The sequence below is a fragment of the Ursus americanus genome, chromosome 33, assembly GCF_024610735.1.
Source record: "Ursus americanus isolate L20-20 chromosome 33, mUrsAme1.1.p, whole genome shotgun sequence".
NCBI classification, from domain to species: Eukaryota; Metazoa; Chordata; class Mammalia; order Carnivora; family Ursidae; genus Ursus; species Ursus americanus.
In genome coordinates this window covers 7,521,027-7,538,136 of record NC_142159.1, presented here as the reverse complement: position 1 = coordinate 7,538,136, position 17,110 = coordinate 7,521,027, and the positions used below count along the sequence as shown (strand labels likewise).

The following is a 17,110-nucleotide window of genomic DNA, read 5'->3' as shown; positions in this document are numbered from 1 at the left end:
TGATGTGGAAGTCCTCAGGCCCATTCTCATTTGTGGCCGGAGGGAAGATGGGGGTGGGTGGAGACGGGGCTGCAGGTGCTGAGCTTCCCCAGAGAGACCCAGAAGCTTGTGGCTCAGAGGCCGTGATGGTGGGCACAGCATCAGAGGCGTGGGGGGGGGGGCAGGGATGGGGGCAGGGTTGGCAGGAGCTTGGACTCTGCTGCTAAGTTGGTGTGTGTTGTCCCTTCTCAGGGCTACGCTATCTCCATCAGTCTAAGGGGACCAGATGCTCCCACATCCAGGAGTCAGTGACTGTGTCTGGAGTCAGAGACTGGGGCAGGGGTCTGGACCCCCGGCGAGGGTCCCCTTGTGCGGAGCCAGGAGTGGCCGTCACAGCAGAGCTGATACTGAGGGTCAGGTAGGATGCAAGTGCGGAGGGGAACTTAGGGGTTACAACTTCTTTGGTGTACGATGGGGAAACTGAGGCCCAAGAATGGCAACCAGTTGTCCAAAGTCCCAGAATGGGTTGGAGGCAGAGCCAGGACCAGAAGCAGGACTCGTGACTACCCGTGTCAGCTTCTCCTTACAGGAAGCCCTGGTCAGGAGGTGCAGGGAAATAGCCACGTCGGGGCAGTGGGGAGACTGACACCTCCCTGACCCTGGGGGTGGGGGCACGCAGAGATGTCACAGTGACACCTGGTGGAGATTGTGGTGCACAGCGTGAATGCAGCCAGGTGGGTTCCGCTTCCTCTCCTCTCCCTGCTCTCTCCCCAGGACTGGTGATTTCGTTACTCTTCCCATCTTCCCACAGGGGCAGGGCTAGGGCGCGGTGGGGTTAGGATTTTGCAGAGACAGTGGGGTCCTGGTGTGGGGGTGTGAAGTTAGGCTGGGAGTGCAGGGGGAACTGAGGCCAGAGGCTTTCCCGTGTCTTGGGTGGGGGGTGGGGTAGGTTATTCCCACAGAGACTAGCATTCTGGTCCCCCATCCAGAGGAAGACACATCCCAGACATGCAAGCACACACATCCACATAAAACCCCGTGTGACCTCACACACACCCGGACACGTACACACATATCCCCTACCCTTGACCGGTTAGGTAATTGGTGGGCCCACTGCAAAGTGAAAATATGGGCCCCTTGTTAAAAAGAAAAAAACCTGTTAAGAATTTCCAAGACAGTGACAGCCAAGCATTAAACCGAGAGCAGAGCCCTTCGAGCAGAAGGCACTATCAGGCTGCACATCCCTGAAGTGGGTCCCATATCCAGTACATTCAAATCACTCCCTGGGGGACCCATAGTCCCACAGACATCCGGCCAGAGACACACTCACCCACAGACAAACATTCACACCCCAGACACGCCACTGCCCCAGCCCCTGTGCCGCCGGAGCCTCTCCCTGAGCCAGGGCCTCTCCCACGGGCCAGACCCGCCACCTGCAGGGCCCTTATCAGGGCTGCGGCTCTCTCCTGCCCTCTACCCCACACAGCTCCTCCCCCTACACACACCAGCCTGCCTACTGCCTTGGGAGTGGATGACAGAGAGGGCAGTGCCAGCCCGTCTAGCCGCTCTGTATGCCGGTCTGCAGGGGTGCAGCTGAGAGTGGAATGCTAATAATACCCAAATAATAATAATAATACTTAAGATATGAACATTTACCACATGCTAGGCACTATTCTAACACTATAAATACAAACTCATTCATTCGTCACAACCATATGTGGTAGGGGCAGTGATTTATCTCCATTGACAAATGAGGAAACTGAGGCACAGAAAAGTTGTCACTTGTCTGACGTCTCACAGCTGGTAAGGAAGCCGGGATTTGAACCCAGGCCAACGGCTCCAGAGAGTCTGCTCTGTCGGTTGTTGCTGTGGGTCTGTACCAGGAGTGTGGACCCGGTGGTCCAGGGGCCCACCCCTGGGAGCTCAGGGCCTCTTTCGAAATGAAGGCAAAATGTGATTTTGATGCAGCAACACGTTGACCGGGATCCATGGGCAGCCCTGGGAGCCGCAGGATGGTCACCAGACTGCGGAAACAGAGAGGAGTGTCTTGTAGGACATCTCAGGATTTAGAAGATGTCTGAGGGCGAGACATACACCTGTGTCACCTCTTTACAGACGAAAGTGTCAATTTATTTTAGAAAGAGAAAGAGGCGGGGTGGGGGGGGAGAGAGAGAGAACCTAAAGCAGACCCCAGGCTGAGCATGGAGCCTCGACTGGGGGCTGGATCCAGGACCCTGAGATCATGACCTGAGCTGAAACCAAGAGGGGGAGGCTTACCCGACCGAGCCACCCAGGCGCCCCAATGCTGTAAGTGAGGCATTTTTCAGTGACAGCAGTGTAGGTGGGGGGAGAGTGGACAGCGCACGTGCTGGCCTGTTACCCGGAAAACTTTCTCACCGATGGGAATAAGGAGAAATCCGCCCAGCCAGGGAGTCCTGGGCATCGCCTGGCCTCACCTGTGACCTCCTTTGACACCGGAGCCACAGGGCGCCTGCCCGGCCCATGCCCCACCCTCCTTCTCCGCAGAGTTGCCCCTCCCCGCGCGGTGGCACTGCCCGCGGAGGCCAGGCTGCCTCGTGTGACCCCCGCCGCTCCACGCCCATGGCCACGCGGATTGGTCCGGGAGTGCCTACCTGCTCCATGCGGCCCAATCAGATCCTCTGGGGATTATGGGTCGGCCCAACGGGCTGGGGCCAGTCCCTGACCTAAGCGCAGGTAAACCTGCCGGCTGTAAAGCAAAGCCTTTACCCTCACTGCTGTTTGCACAAGAGAAGAGCAGCGGGAAGCTGTGTACAGGCAAGGGCAGGGGGAAGTCGGGGGAAGGTTTCGCACTCGGCCTCCCCTACTGGGCGCTTCGCGTAATTCCTGCTTTGTTTCAATGAGCCTGAGAAATTGCTGTTACTTGTAGTCAAATGGCCTTATTTGAGGCACTTAAGATGGAAAATGTAAGAAAACGGAGTACCACAAAGGCCCTGAATGTGGTGGTTTTATTGTCATTGTTGAAAATGGCGGACCTCAAAGTCACAGAGCTACCTGTGTCAGGGAAGCGTCCACAATGGAAGCGTGAGGTCATCTGTCTCTTCGCCCTGAAATCACTTCCCGGCGTACCTACCACATGTCTTGCGCAAGAGGAAATCTGCTTTGAAAAGGACTTTATTAAGTTTGGGTTTGGATTTGTTCCGTGGTGGGCTGGCCAGTGTTTGACAGCTGGTTCTTCAGAATTCCAAAGGCATGCATTATATATGTACGTACACTTATTATAAATTTCACTGATACAAGGAATGCGTAGCACACAGTTTACAAATAACAACACGCTGCATGAACTCTTGACTGTGCATTCCATATCGGCAACTGATTTCACAGAATGCTTTTGTTAATTGTTGCCAAAGTCTTGTATCTCTAGTCCGTCTCTGGTTGCAACTCAATCAAAATTTGCAGTGGGTTTGCATTTCAGTCTACTAACTCTTTTCCCAATAAATTATTGTTATTCAACCTGATACACGAGCTACTGTGACACTCTGTCTCACTTTTATCTCACTCTCCTAGGAAGGTATTCATTGAGCTGAAACCTCTTTGAGCGGCAGCCCTTCAGTGCAGTCTGTGCTAGTAACATTTTGTGCATCACTTTCTTTCGTCTAGAAAGTCCAAACAGCAAAACAAGCCCTGATGTGTAGAGTTTCCAGTTCCCCGGTGGTAAGTATTCCCGCCTCGGCCAATTTCAAGTTACCAATGTGGTATCACTAAGCACAGAGCTGGGAAGAGACGTGCGGAAGCAGCACAAGGTTCGGTCAAGCTTCCCTTACATACCACGGATGTGGACAACCTCAGGAGACTAGATAATGGTAAAATGTCCTAAAGTCACGAGGAAGTAAAGAGTTTTGAGTATTATCTTTATTTTAATGTATTTGATTGTAAATGTAGGTAATTTAAATTTTAACAATGACTGTCCAAAAACCGATTAGCAAAATTCCTGAGCCTCCAGCAACTGGCCCTTGTGATCTGGTAAGGCAGCTCTGGCGCCTGCGGACATGTCTCCACCCTAAGGCATCCCATGGGACGCTGTCAACAAGAGAGACCCCACGGCTGGAAGGACCGTGGTGAAGCCATTTGCCCTGGAAAAGTCTGAGCTGGTTTGTGTCTTGGAGCAGAGGAAGAAACTTGAAAGGAAGAGATTTAAGGGCAAATTTCAGGGCGGGACATACCATCCCCATGGCTGGTCCATTGTGGCCATTTTCATTCCTCCGTACTGAAATGTGAGATTGTCGTTTTTTTATTAGTAATTGCTCAGTGAACATCTCTGACCCTTGGCCTCAGCCCATCTCCGCACCCCACCCTGTGTCTCACACTCACACAGCTCATCATGGTCGAGGGTTGCAAGTTCTCACCCCGGGCATCTAGAGGAACAGCCCGGCTTATTGGTTAGGTTTTCTCGCCCCCATCACAACTCGCTGGCCCTCTTCCCCAGGGAAAGGCAGGGCTAGCCCGAAGATCGGTATCTTTGCACAAGCCCCTATGGCAGGAGGGATTGTTTAATTTTAAAAGAATGCAGCAATGGGACGCCTGCGTGGCTGTCAGTTAAGTGTCTGCCTTCGGCTCGGGTCATGATCTCAGGGTCCCGGAATCGAGTCCCCGCATTGGGCTCACTGCTTAGTGGGGAGTCTGCTTCTCCCTCTCCCTCTGCTGCCTCCCCCCCCCGCTTGTGCGCTCTCACTCTCTGTCTCTGACAAATAAACAGATAGAATCTTAAAAAAATAAAAGAACGCAGTGCCTGTTATACTCTTCTCCATTCTTCAAAACCCTACTCATGTCACCCCTCCCCTGCCATCTCATCTCCCAACAGTGCTATGGCCAGGACTTGTCCCTATTTCTCTTGTTACCTGTTCAGACAAGAAGGTGAATGTTTGCTTACTAATCAGCACCCTTGACTAGGCTGTACATTTTCCTCAAGGGCAAGGACTGTGTCGATGTTGTATGTTACTGTGTAGACTGCCTAGTGCAGGGTCTGAAACTGAGTAATTTCTCCATAAATATGTCAAGTTAAAAAACCCTGAATATATTCAATGCCATGTGGGCTCCTATTCGCCCAGGGAGATGATTTGGACGCAGTCCTTCCCTCAAGGAAGCTCCCCTTGGGGTCCCTTGCACCTCCTCTTCATCTCCCTAAATACAGTTCCCACTTGGACCCCTGAATGTCAGAGCCAGAGAGGTCCTGAGGCCCTTTGGTCCCGTCAGAAGGTCCAGAGAAGGGCAGGGAGTTGCCTAAGCTCACACAGCTTATTCAAAGGATGGAAACCAAATCTTACTCCTCCCGGATCAGGATTTCCTTAGAGACAGGGAAACAGCCCTAGAGACAGGAAGGTGAGCACAAACTCACACGGCAAGTGAGGGCAGAACCAGCGTCCGAGAATTCTCCTGGCCTCCCCAGATCTCCTCAGCACCATCCTCCTCCTCTTGGGACCTGGAAATGAAACTTGAGGGTGTCCCCAACATGCACTCAGGGTGAAGAGAGGCGATTCTGGGGGTCCTGGTTTTAGAGCTGACCGGCGCATGCACCAGTTTGTCCACCAGGGGGCACTACAGCATGGTCTGCTCACTGAGCCCGGAGCCCTGGTTCATCTGTACTGGGGCCAGACGGCACAACCGAGGTCCTAGGAGGAGAGGGACTTGCCAAGGTCATCCTGAGAGCCAGAGACAGAACTGGCACTTGACCCGGGCCACCTGACGTCGGTCAGATGGATAGCCAAATGTGGCCCGGGGCTGGGTCTACCGCCTTCCGAAGGCCCTCCTGGGCCGGGCTGGGCTGAGCCACAGCCCTGGCTGGCGCAGCCTGTCACCTCTCCCTGGCATGCTGACCAGTGCAGAGCCACACCCTGCCTCGTCCCTGCTGTGCCCGGTGACGTCCCCCGCCCCTGTCAGCCCAGGTGTGTGGTTTAGGCGACAGGGGCGTTCTCAGCGTTTCTGCCTTGTCTGCAGGGAGGAGGGGGTGGGCCCGGGGTTAGACCCAGTGGGTGGCAGTCACACCAGCGACTCAACCTCAGACCAGGCCGCCCATGCCTTCGTGCGTCCGCTTCCTTAACTGTAAAGCAGAGATCACAGTCATTCTTTTTGTGGTTTTTTTCAGGTTTTATTTAAATTCAAGTTGGTTAACATACAGGGATTACATTAGCTCTTACCTCAGAGTTGTTGGAAGGAGTAAGTGAGAGGCACAGCAAGTCCCCGGGAGCTTTTTCTCACGACTCAAGCCTGCGCTAGCGTCCTGGGATGGGAGCAAAACCACCTCCACCTTACCGACGGCAGCCGAGGTGCAGAGACATCAGCAGGGAGCAACAGTCAGGTAACGTTCTGCTGGGCACCAGGCGTGATGGGCGGCCAGCACCCAAGGGTGGAGCAAATCGAACTTTCTTTTTCCTCAGTGAGTTTTGTCTCAACTGGGGTGGGAGATGAACTGACATAGAGCTAAGGCCTGGGTGGGCCCTTGTGTTTCCCAGTCCTGGGTCCACACACGTCACCTGGGTGACATCGTTGTCCCTTTGGCTTTGAATGGCTGACGTCTCTCTGCATTTCCAGGTTGTCCTGGAGGACACGAGAACCGTTCTGCTCAGCTGGGGGTCGCCCTGCGGTTTGGGGTCATTCTGGCAGGTCCCCCCTCTGGACTCTGGCTGCCCTCCGTGGGGCCACGGATTCACCACTCGCTCCATCCTTCCTCCCATTCCATCCTGGGGGGCGGGGGAGGCTCTCACCTGCCTCACAGACCACCTGCTTGTAGCCAGAGGGGTAGCTTCGGAAAAGGGCAAAATACCAGGAGAGAAAGACGCAGATGGGTTACCTCGGTACATGTTTCTGGGGCGCCTTTTATAGGTGCCATGCACAGTTCAGGCCCTGCGGTTGCAGCTACGGGCAAGCAGACCCAGTGCCTTCTCTCGACGGGAGCTGGAAGGGCCTGACGGTGATGGTCCTCGTGGCTGTTATTTATGGAGACCTACTATGTGCCAGACCCCGTGTCGTCCCATTCACTCCCTCCAACAACATAATGATGTAAGTTCCCCCAGGTATCCCCACTTCATAGGTGGGGAAATAGAGGCACAGAGAGGTTTGGGAACTTGCCCAAGCTTGGAGATAGTAGGCCTAGGAGGCTGGCCCAGGCAGTCCGAAACCTTCACAAGGTCATGAGGCTGAGAGGGGCTGCTTACGCGTCCAGCTGGGGAAGGCGCTTACAGGTTCACTGGTGAGGCGGTGGTGTTTGAGCTGAGACCTGCCTGATGACCAGGAGCCGCCGTGCTAGATCTGGGGGACAAGCATCGCAGGCACGGAACAGCAAGTGCGAAGGCCCTGGAACGAAATGAGCGTGACTTCTCCAGCTCATTGGAAAGAAAGCCCCCGTGGCCAGGAGGATGGGAATGAAGGAGAGAGGGTGGTGGGAGCTGGGGAGGAGTTAGAGGGACCCAGATTGGCAGTATAAACCCCTCGAGGGTTTGTAGCCAGGCAGGGCCAAGCCCTAGACCCATAAACCCCATTATCTCTCTGCCTGGCAGCTGGGTACTCACTGCTGGGGCCTCTTTCAAACTCTCATTGGTTTGGGGACACTGGTAACCTCCAGTTCCCAGGAGAAGGGGGCCACCATGGGGCTTGAGGCCCAGAGAAGCTTTTTTGCTCATAGGCTGCTGGGCGGGTGGTGCTGACCCGTGAGTCAGAGAACCTGAGGTCTGGCCCAGTGGTGGCAAAGGTATTTTGATTGGAGTCGTGAAGATCGCCCAGCCTTGAAGGCCTGGCGCTGAGCCAAGCTGTCCCATTGGCCTCCCTCAACTTCCTGGACTGATTTCTCCTACCCCCCAGTGACCAGAGAGGCCCCTGTGAGGGCTCTAATTAACACCCCCTCTTCTGGATTCCAGGGCTTTCTCTCTGCCTACAGACAGGGAAACAGCTCCTGCCAGACAGCAGGTATCACCTCCACCTCTCCCACTTCCCCTAAATCCTGGGGGTTCAGCTGAGGTCAGTGAAACCACATTTCTCGGGTCATCTGGTTCTGCTCATGGGGAATTTTCACCCATGAGTGCCTTTGCTCATGCTGTTCCCTTAGAATGCTTGGAATGCCCTTTCCACTTCTGTTTGCATGAAAACGCCTCCTACTTTATTCTACAAGGTGTAACAGACGAATTCCTTCTTTTTCCTTTCTCCCCTTCCTCCCTCCCTGCCTCCCTTCCTTCCTATCCATTCATTCATTCATTTCATTCATACATGTTGGGCGTTCATTCATCTGGTTCTGCCAAGCACTGGGGGCACAGAGAGGGTAGGACAGACCCTGAGGTCAAGGAGTGTAATTATCTTGGGGCACCTGGCTGGCTCAGTCAGAAGATGTACGACTCTTGATCTCGGGGTCGGGAGTTGGAGCCCCACGTTGGGTGTAGAGATTACTTGAATAAATAAATATATATTTTTTAAAGGAGTGTATTATCCTGTGCAGGAAGGAGAAGGCAAACAATTGGGACCAGCTATAGAGTTGGCGGGTCTCAGTGACAAATAAAAATGTGAGATCCTGGGGCACCTGGCTGGCGCAGTCGGTTAAGCGTCTGACTCTTGATTTCAGCTCAGGTCATGATCTTGGGGTACTGGGATCAAGCCCGACTTAGGCTCTGCGCACAGCGGGGAGTCTGCTTGAGATTCTCTCTCCCTTCCCATCTGCCTCTCTCTCCCCACTTTCAAATCCATAAATAAATCTTAAATAAAATCCTCAATAAAAATCTTAAAAATATGAGATCCCTTGTTAAAAAATTATAAAGAGCTTCATAACAGGGGCTCCTGGGTGGTGCAGTCGGTTAAGTGTCTGGCCCTTGGTTTCACCACAGGTCATGATCTTGGGGTCCTGGGATCGAGCCCCGACTCAGGCTCTGCGCACAGCGAGGAGTCAGCTTGAGATTCTCTCTCCCTCTCCCTCTGCCCCTCCTTCTTGTGCTCTCCCTCTCTCTCAAATAAATAAAGCTTAAGAAAGAAAAGAATTTCAAAATTAGTGACTGCAGAGCATTAAATCAGTTGCGGGGTGGCTCCTGACAACAGGGTCCTTCTGCAGAGGTCGCATGCCCGTGGAGCTGGCCCTGCAAACAAGAGCTTCCACCAGACACGTGTGGTGGCAAGTGAGCCTGGGAGCCATTCAGGACGAGGTGATACCCACGCAGGGCCAAAAGCAGGAGGAGAGAGGGTGAAGGACTCTGTGTGGAGCCTGACTTGGGGCTCCATCCCATGACCCATGAGATCATGAGCTGAGCCAAAACCAAGAGTCAGCTGCTCAACCAACGGAGTCACCCAGGCACTTCCAGATTCTTCTTTTCTTTTCTTTTCTTTTTTTTTTTTTTTAAGATTTTATTATTGAGAGAGAGAGTGAGAGAGAGAGAGATCATGAGCGGGGGGGAAGGGTAGAGGGAGAAGCAGACTCCCTGCTGAGCAGGGATCCCAATGCAGGACTCGATCCCAGGACCCCAGGATCATGACCTGAGCCAAAGGCAGATGCTTAACCGACTGAACCACCCAGGTGCCCCAGATTTTTCTTTTCAATAAGAAATACAGATAATAAACATATGAAAAATATAAATAATACATATGAAGAAGGTTCAATTTCACCAGTAATGAAACAAGTTAAAACAAAGCTAATTTTTTGTATGGAACCAGAAGAGACCCTGAAGAGCCAAAGGAATGTGGAAAAAGAAGACCAAGTTTAGTGGCTTCACAATCCCAGACTTCAAGTTCTATTACAAAGCTGTAATCATTAAGATAGTGTGGTACTGGTACAAAACAGACACATAGATCAACGGAACAGAATAGAGAACCCACAAATGGACCCTCAACTCTATGGTCAACTAATCTTCAACAAAGCAGGAAAGAATATCTGATGGAAAAAAGACAATCTCTTCAACAAACGGTGCTGGGATAACTGGACAACCACGTGCAGAAGAATGAAACTAGACCATTTCCTTACACCATACACAAAACTAGACTCCAAATGGATGAAAGACCTAAATGTGAGACAGGAATCCATCAAAATCCTAGAGGAGAACACAGGCAGCAACCCCTTCGACCTCGGCCGCAGCAACTTCTTGCTAGACACGTCTCCAAAGGCAAGGGAAAGAAAGGCAAAAATGAACTATTGGGACTTCGTCAAGATAAAGAGCTTCTGCACAGCAAAGGAAACAGCCGACAAAACTGAAAGACAGCCGACAGAACAGGAGAAGATGTTTGCAAATGTCTTCTCAGATCAAGGGCTAGTATCCAAACTCTATAAAGAACTTACCATACTTAACACCCAAAACACAAAAAATCCAGTGAAAAAATGGGCAGCAGATAAGAACAGACATTTCTGCGAAGAAGACATACAAATGGCCAACAGACACATGAAAAAATGTTCAACATCATCGGCACTGGGGAAATACAAGTCAAAACCACAATGAGCTACCACCTCACACCAGTCAGAATGGCTACAATAAGGAAGTCAGGAAACGACGGATGTTGGCGAGGGTGCGGAGAAAGGGGAACCCTCCTACACTGTTGGTGGGAATGCAAGCTGGTGCAGCCACTCTGGAAAACAGTAAGGAGGTTCCTCAAAAAGTTAAAAAGAAAGCTTCCCTATGACCCAGCAATTGCACTACTGGGTATTTACCTCAAAGATACAAATGTAGTGATCCAAAGGGGCACCTGCACCCCAATATTTATAGCAGCAATGTCCACAATAGCCAAACTATGGGAAGAGCCCAGATGTCCATCAACAGATGAATGGATAAAGACGATGTATGTGTGTGTGTGTGTGTGTGTGTGTGTGTGTGTGTGTGTGTGTGTAATGGAATATTACTCAGCCATCAAAAAGAATGAAATCTTGCCATTTGCAAATGACATGGATAGAACTAGAGGGTATTATGCTAAGCAAACTAAGTCAATCAGAGAAAGTCAATTATCATATGATTTCACTCGTATGTGGAATTTAAGAAACAAAACAGAGGATCATAGGGGAAAGGAGGGAAAAATAAAATAAGATGGAATTAGAGAGAAAGACACGCCATAAAAGATTCTTAACTCTAGGAAACAAACTGAGGGTAGCTGGAGGGGAGGTGGCTGGGGGGCTGGGGTAACTGGGCTCTGGGCATTAAGGAAAGTACTTATTATCCTCAAAAAAGCATTGTTTCTGATATCAAAACTTGGGAAGTGACTTTAATTCACACACGTCAGGCTGGTGCCCTGGTCCTCGCAGGTACTGGGAGGTGTCTTGGGGTCCTCTGAGCCACATAACTGACATCGGGCATATTCAAAGGGGGTTGATTTTATTTGATGATAAGTAATTTCAAATGACATTTTTATGTTGTAACAAATATGGCACTTCACACCACAAAGGAGTCACAAATTAAAAATACAGACAGTGGCACGTTTGGACAAGGCTGGCCTGCCTCACGATAAGGCAGTACCGTAACAGGGGGCAGAACCTTGGAAGACAGTTTGGCAGTTTCCTGATTGCTAACTAGAGTCACCGTGTGATCCAGCAACTCAAGAGAACCAGAAACCCCTGTCCACACAACAACTTGCTCACGAGCCTTCATGGCAGCGTTACTCTTAAGAGCCAAAAAGTGGAAGCAAGGTAAGTATCCATCAGCTGGGGTACCAGTAAATAAAGCGATCTAGCCACATAATGGAATATTATTGGGTGATAAAAGAGAGGGAAATGCCGTCCCCGACTGCAGCATGGGTGAACCTTGAAAGTACGATGTTAAGTGAAAGAAGTCGGTTACGAAAGGCCACACGCTGTGTATGGCCCCATGATACGGAATGTCCAGAGAAGGCACGTCCGTAGAGACGTAAAGTAGCTTCGTGGTGGCCCGGGGTGTGGGGGTGGGGAATGGGAGCTGCTGCTCATGGGTTTGAGGTTTCTTTTTGGGGTGTTGAAAGGTTCTGGAATGAGATGGTGGTGTGATTGCACCACTTGGTGAATGTACTGAAAACCTCTGGGTTGTACCTTTTAAAATAGGTAGATTTGTATGGTACATGGTATGTATTTCAATAAAGCTGTTTTTAAAAAAATCATGGGTACAGGGTGGTATAGAACAAGGGTGACCAACTGTCCCGGTCTGCCCAACGCTGAAGGTTTTCCTGGGACACAGACTTTCAGGGCTTAACCCCAGAAAAGTCCCTGGCAAAACAGGATGAGGTGGTCACCCTGATGAGAATGCAAGCTTTACATTGATTTTAATGATAAAATAGGAGAATTTAAAGGCATTTCCTGCTTGTAGCCCATTAAAGGTGCCGCAGGGAAAAGTTTCAGGGGCACTGACCTAAATGTCCAACAACAGGAGGTAGTTGAATTCAATCATTTGTTCATTATTTTGCTCATTCATTCATTCCTTCCCCAGTAGAATGTAAGCTCTATCAGGGCAAGGGGTTTTGTCCGTTTCAGTATCAGTGTACTCTCAGGGCCCAGGACTATGCCTGGCCCCCACTCCATCGATGTCTGTTGAGGGGACCCGCGTGCCAGGTACTAGGGTGTCTTAGTTCCTCGTGTCCTGGAGCTTAACCTGCCCCAGGGACAGTGTAACAGGCAGGCCCACATACGCTAGTGAACAGATGAGGGAAAGGAGAATTTCATATATGACAACGCCCTGAGGAAAATACAGTGATGTGGTTGGAGAGCTCATGTAGCCTCAGGGGTCCCAGGAGCCTTGCCACGAAGGTGACTTCTGAGTGGCTGACGCACACCGATGAGCCATGCTTCGTGCTGTTCAGAAGTGGTTTTGATGGCAAGAAGTGCGCACTGTGGACTGTAACATATGAAAGGCAGGACGCAAGCTGTTTATATAGTGTGAACACAGATGGTTTTCAAAAAGTGTCTAAGCATTAAAATAGATCAGAATAAGATATGCATATATTTTTGTAACTTTTATTTTTTTTTAGAGTGAGAGCGTGAGTTGGGGTTGGGGGAAAAGACAGAGGGAAAGGGAGAGAGAATCTCAAGCCGACTCTGCACTGAGCAAGGAGCCTGATATGGGGCTCGATCCCATGACCCTGAGGTCATGACCTGACTTGAAATCAAGAGTCGGATGCTCAACCGACTGCACCAACCAGGCGCCCCAGATAAATGTATATTTTTAAATCATCTCTACGCCCAATGTGGGGCTCAAACTCACGACCCGGAGATCAAGAGTTGCATATTCCGCTGACTGAGCCAGCCAGGCGCCCCTAGAATAAGATACATGAAAGCTTGTAGAGGGTGGGAATTCACCAGCGATTTCTTTTTATTTTTTTGAAGCATTCCGGTTTTTCCCCAGTTTCCTAAGATTCATGTATTCCGCCTGAGCAGTGCCCCCCAGAGCACACGGGGCAAACCGGACAGATGACTCCCTGCTCTCGGGGAACAGGTATCACTTTAGAATTGGGAGACATGAAACCCAGAGTAAAGAAGAAAAGTTATTTTGGAAACAGACGAATAAAATTAAGCGGGTCGGTGTGCCAGGGAACCAGCTGGAAGCTTGGAGTCTGGTTCGGAGGCAGTGCAGCCCCCAGGCTGAGCAGGCTGTGGGGGCGGGGCTTCCTTGGGAAGGAGCAGAGAGCCGGGAACACAGCTGACACCCACCGTGTAGGTCCCTTCCCCTGGCTGGGCCTCAGCTTCCCCATCAGTTAAACGAGAAGAGACAGGAGATGTGGCTTTTGTTTGTTTTTGATAATTGCCCATTCGCTTCTGCCCCCAGCCCCTGGCAACCACCCCTCTATCTTCTGTCTCTGTGAGTTTGACCACTCGAAGGGCCTCATATAAGTGGAATCACACAGTTGGCCTTTGGTGACTCGCTGATTTCATGTAGCAAAATGTGCTCCCAGTTCTTCCATGTTAGAACATGGGGCCGAATTTCCTTCCTTTCAGAGACTGAATCATGTTCCGTTGTATGTATGTGCAAGGGGAGGGAGGTGAGCTTCCTGCAGCTTGGACATGGTAGGATTCTCAATGCCGAGTCTCTGTCCTCCTGCAGGGAAGATCGCTGCCTGGTGGGGTGGGGGCCCTGGCTCCAGGCAGACTTTCCCTCCCTCCCTGGGGAGGGCCCTGGGGATAAAAGGCTTCAGCTAAATACGTACCGCCTTCTCTCTGGGGCTTCTGCAGCCAGGTCGGGGCCTGGGGCAGGGCAGGGGTGGGGGAGCTAATGATGGCCTGCTGGGGGCTTGGTTGTCCAGATGAAACGGACCCTGCTCCACAGCCTGGCCTGATTACAGGGAGCCTTGCGCTTCCCCTCTGCAGGGCCCCAGCCTGGGGCTGGCCTCCAAGCAACCTCTGCATGCCCAGCTGTTCCGGAACAGCTGTGGAGACAGATGGGCTGAGGAATTTAGGGTAGCAGCTGCCGAATGCGTTGGCTTTGGGGTCCAGAACAACAGCTAGAACTCATGGTGAAGACAGTGGGCTCGTGCGTGATTCTCATTGGGGTAACTAGTCATAACAGCCACTGCGGCTCCAAGTTTTAATATCTTCATCATGTGCAAGCACTGCAAGTGAATCATTTAATCTTACACAGCCCTAGGAGGGCGGTATCGTTACCCCCATTTTACAGAGGAGCAGACTGAGGCCTGGAGAGCCTTGCCTGAGACCACGCCGCTGGTCGGTGGCGTGGCCAGAATTGGGCCCTGGTTCCGCGCTGAAGCCTGATCTCTTCTCCACTGGTCCTCGATTGGGTGGGACTTTGTTTGGCAAGCTTCTCGGGGGAGGGCAGGTGAGGGGCCGCGTGGGTGGAGATCTCCTTGCCTTCCCTGCAGGACTAGGGCAGGGACTCTTGTCGCTGCTGGGGTATTCTGCTTCAAAGCACGGTGTGAAAGCCGCTGCTATCGTTCACATGCTACAGATGGAGAAGCTGAGGCCGGAGGGGGACAGGGGGCTGTCCAGAGTTGTCCTGACAGAGCTGGGATTAGAACCTAGGTCCTGCCTCCCAGCTGCACGCTCTTTCTAGTGCCTGCATGGCCTCCTGGATCCCATATGTGACCTGCACAGGCAGGAGGGCACTCTGGGGCCTCACCTGCTGGGTCTGCTGGGCCTGGAGGCCCCTCCTACAGTGACCGAAGAAGGGACACACAGAGGTGACAGGCGATGGGTGGCAAGAATAGAGCCCAGGCTAGGTCTCCGTTCTGACTCTGCTGCTGATTTGCTGTGTGGCCTGGGTGGCTCTATTCTCTTCTGGCCTCAGTTTTTCTATCTGTACAATGTGTGTGTGGGGGGAGGGGTTGCTGAGAGTTGGGCCTCCAGGCCCTGTGCAGGGGAAGAGGAATGGTCAGATAGGAGAGAAATGTGGGCGGAGGAGGGGAGGAACCACAGAGCCCCAGGACATTACTTGTGCCCCAGCTCCTCCGGGAAATAGCCTGGTTTCTGCCGCCCACGCTGCCACTGCTGGCCAGACGACGCGGCTTGGCCTGAGCGTGTCCAAGCTTCAGATGACAGAGCTCTCGGTGCCCAAGGCTGCCCTGGGGCTGCCGGCTGCCCTTCCTCAGCCCCGAAACATCCCCTCGCCCCGGGAATGGTGCCAGCCTCGTAGGGGCTTGGAGGAGGCCAAGCTCCTAGGTGGGGGGGCTCACATGGGCCACCAGCTCAGTCACCCAGTGTGCTCACATCCCTTCCTATGCGCGTATGCACAAACCCACACACCGCGCAGGCAGCAGGGACTCCCAGAGTCCAAGAGAGGCCCGAGCAGTTCTGGTTTTTTGAAGATCCCCATAAGTTAAAAATGAAGAAATGCCTGAGGGGGTTGGTGGTATTATACAAGTTTTTACTTAACAAATTAACCTCTTAAAAAAAATTAACCTCCTTAACACGCACACACATACACACACAGTCACAAACCCAACGCAGTGCGATTGAGAGAGTCAGAAGATCGTTGCAGGAATTACGATGGGTATGCGTTCACGTCCTGCACGGTCCAGCGGCGGGATAGGAGTTTAAAACCGTACGATGAGCGTCCTGTTCTTTCCATCGTGTGCACGGCTCTCTGGGACGAGACATCCAGGCCCCTTGGCACGTGCATTGTTTTCTAACATTTTATTGTGAAAAATGTCAAGCCTCCAGAAACGCTGAAAGAATTGCATGGTGGATACCCGTGCCCTCCCCACCTGGGATCTCCAGTGAACATTCCGCAGTATCTGCTTTATGACGTTCTCATCGTTCTGTCCCCTCCTTCTATCCATCTGGCCGTCGGTGCATCTGAATCCAACCTTGCATCTATTCATCTCTTCTCTATCCACCCATCTATTTTCTGATGCATTTTGGAGGCTCATGAATGTGAGGCCTGGGCCAAATGACAGTGCTCTCTCCTCCTTCTCCCCGACAGTAACAGGACCTGTACACGTACCCACACACCACACACACCTACATGTGAATCTCTCCCATGTGCACACACCACGTGTGATTCATCCATGCCCCCCGTTCACACTCGTTTACTCCATATACACGTATCCACGTGTGCAAACACAACACGCAATCACCCTTGCACGCACGCGTGTGCACACACACACCCCCAATTCCCACATGGGCATTCATGGCAGACCCTTGATATCTGTGAGGGAAGCATCCAGAGACCTTTTAGAATCCTCGGACCTCTAACGCTCATGGAGTCCATGCCAGGTGCCGGCCGACTCCCCACCCCTCATTTCTGGCAAGTGTCAGGGGCTCCCCTGCAGCTCCCGCCCGGCCCTGTCCCACCTTTCCCGCTTTCCTCCATCTTCTCTCTCACCTCCTTGCCACATGCCACAGAGAGCACCTCGCACACAGATTCCTTCCAAGTGTTCCCGCATCTGGGTGCACAGCCCCCCAGACTGTCCGTCTGGGAGGGCAGGGACTGTGCTGGTCTTGTTCACGGCACCTGCCCAGCCCCTGGCGCTTGGCAGACCCCCTCAGGTGTGGGTTGGAAAAGGAACAAATGCGGCATGAGCAGCCTCGGGGGCACCCGCCACGCTCACCTCCATGTACACACAATACGCGTGTGCTCATCTGTGCTCACACACACATCACACACGCATCTGCACACCTGTGAACGTGCACTGCGTGCACACACCTGTCTGCCTGTTTCCCGTGCTCTCCAGATGGAGTCCATTCCGCTCCCTAGGGCCTTTGCCCAAGCCTTGGTCGCCTAGGATCACTGTG

At 52.2% G+C, this 17,110-nt stretch overlaps 1 long non-coding RNA gene across 1 annotated transcript; it reads left to right on the top strand.

Moving 5' to 3' along the window:
* Positions 1–169: 169 nt before the first annotated feature.
* LOC123782133 (uncharacterized) lies at positions 170–12,833 on the top strand. Its single transcript, XR_015722742.1, has 3 exons — positions 170–397; positions 3,619–3,672; positions 6,101–12,833. It is a non-coding gene; the product is annotated as an uncharacterized LOC123782133 (long non-coding RNA).
* Positions 12,834–17,110: the final 4,277 nt, after the last annotated feature.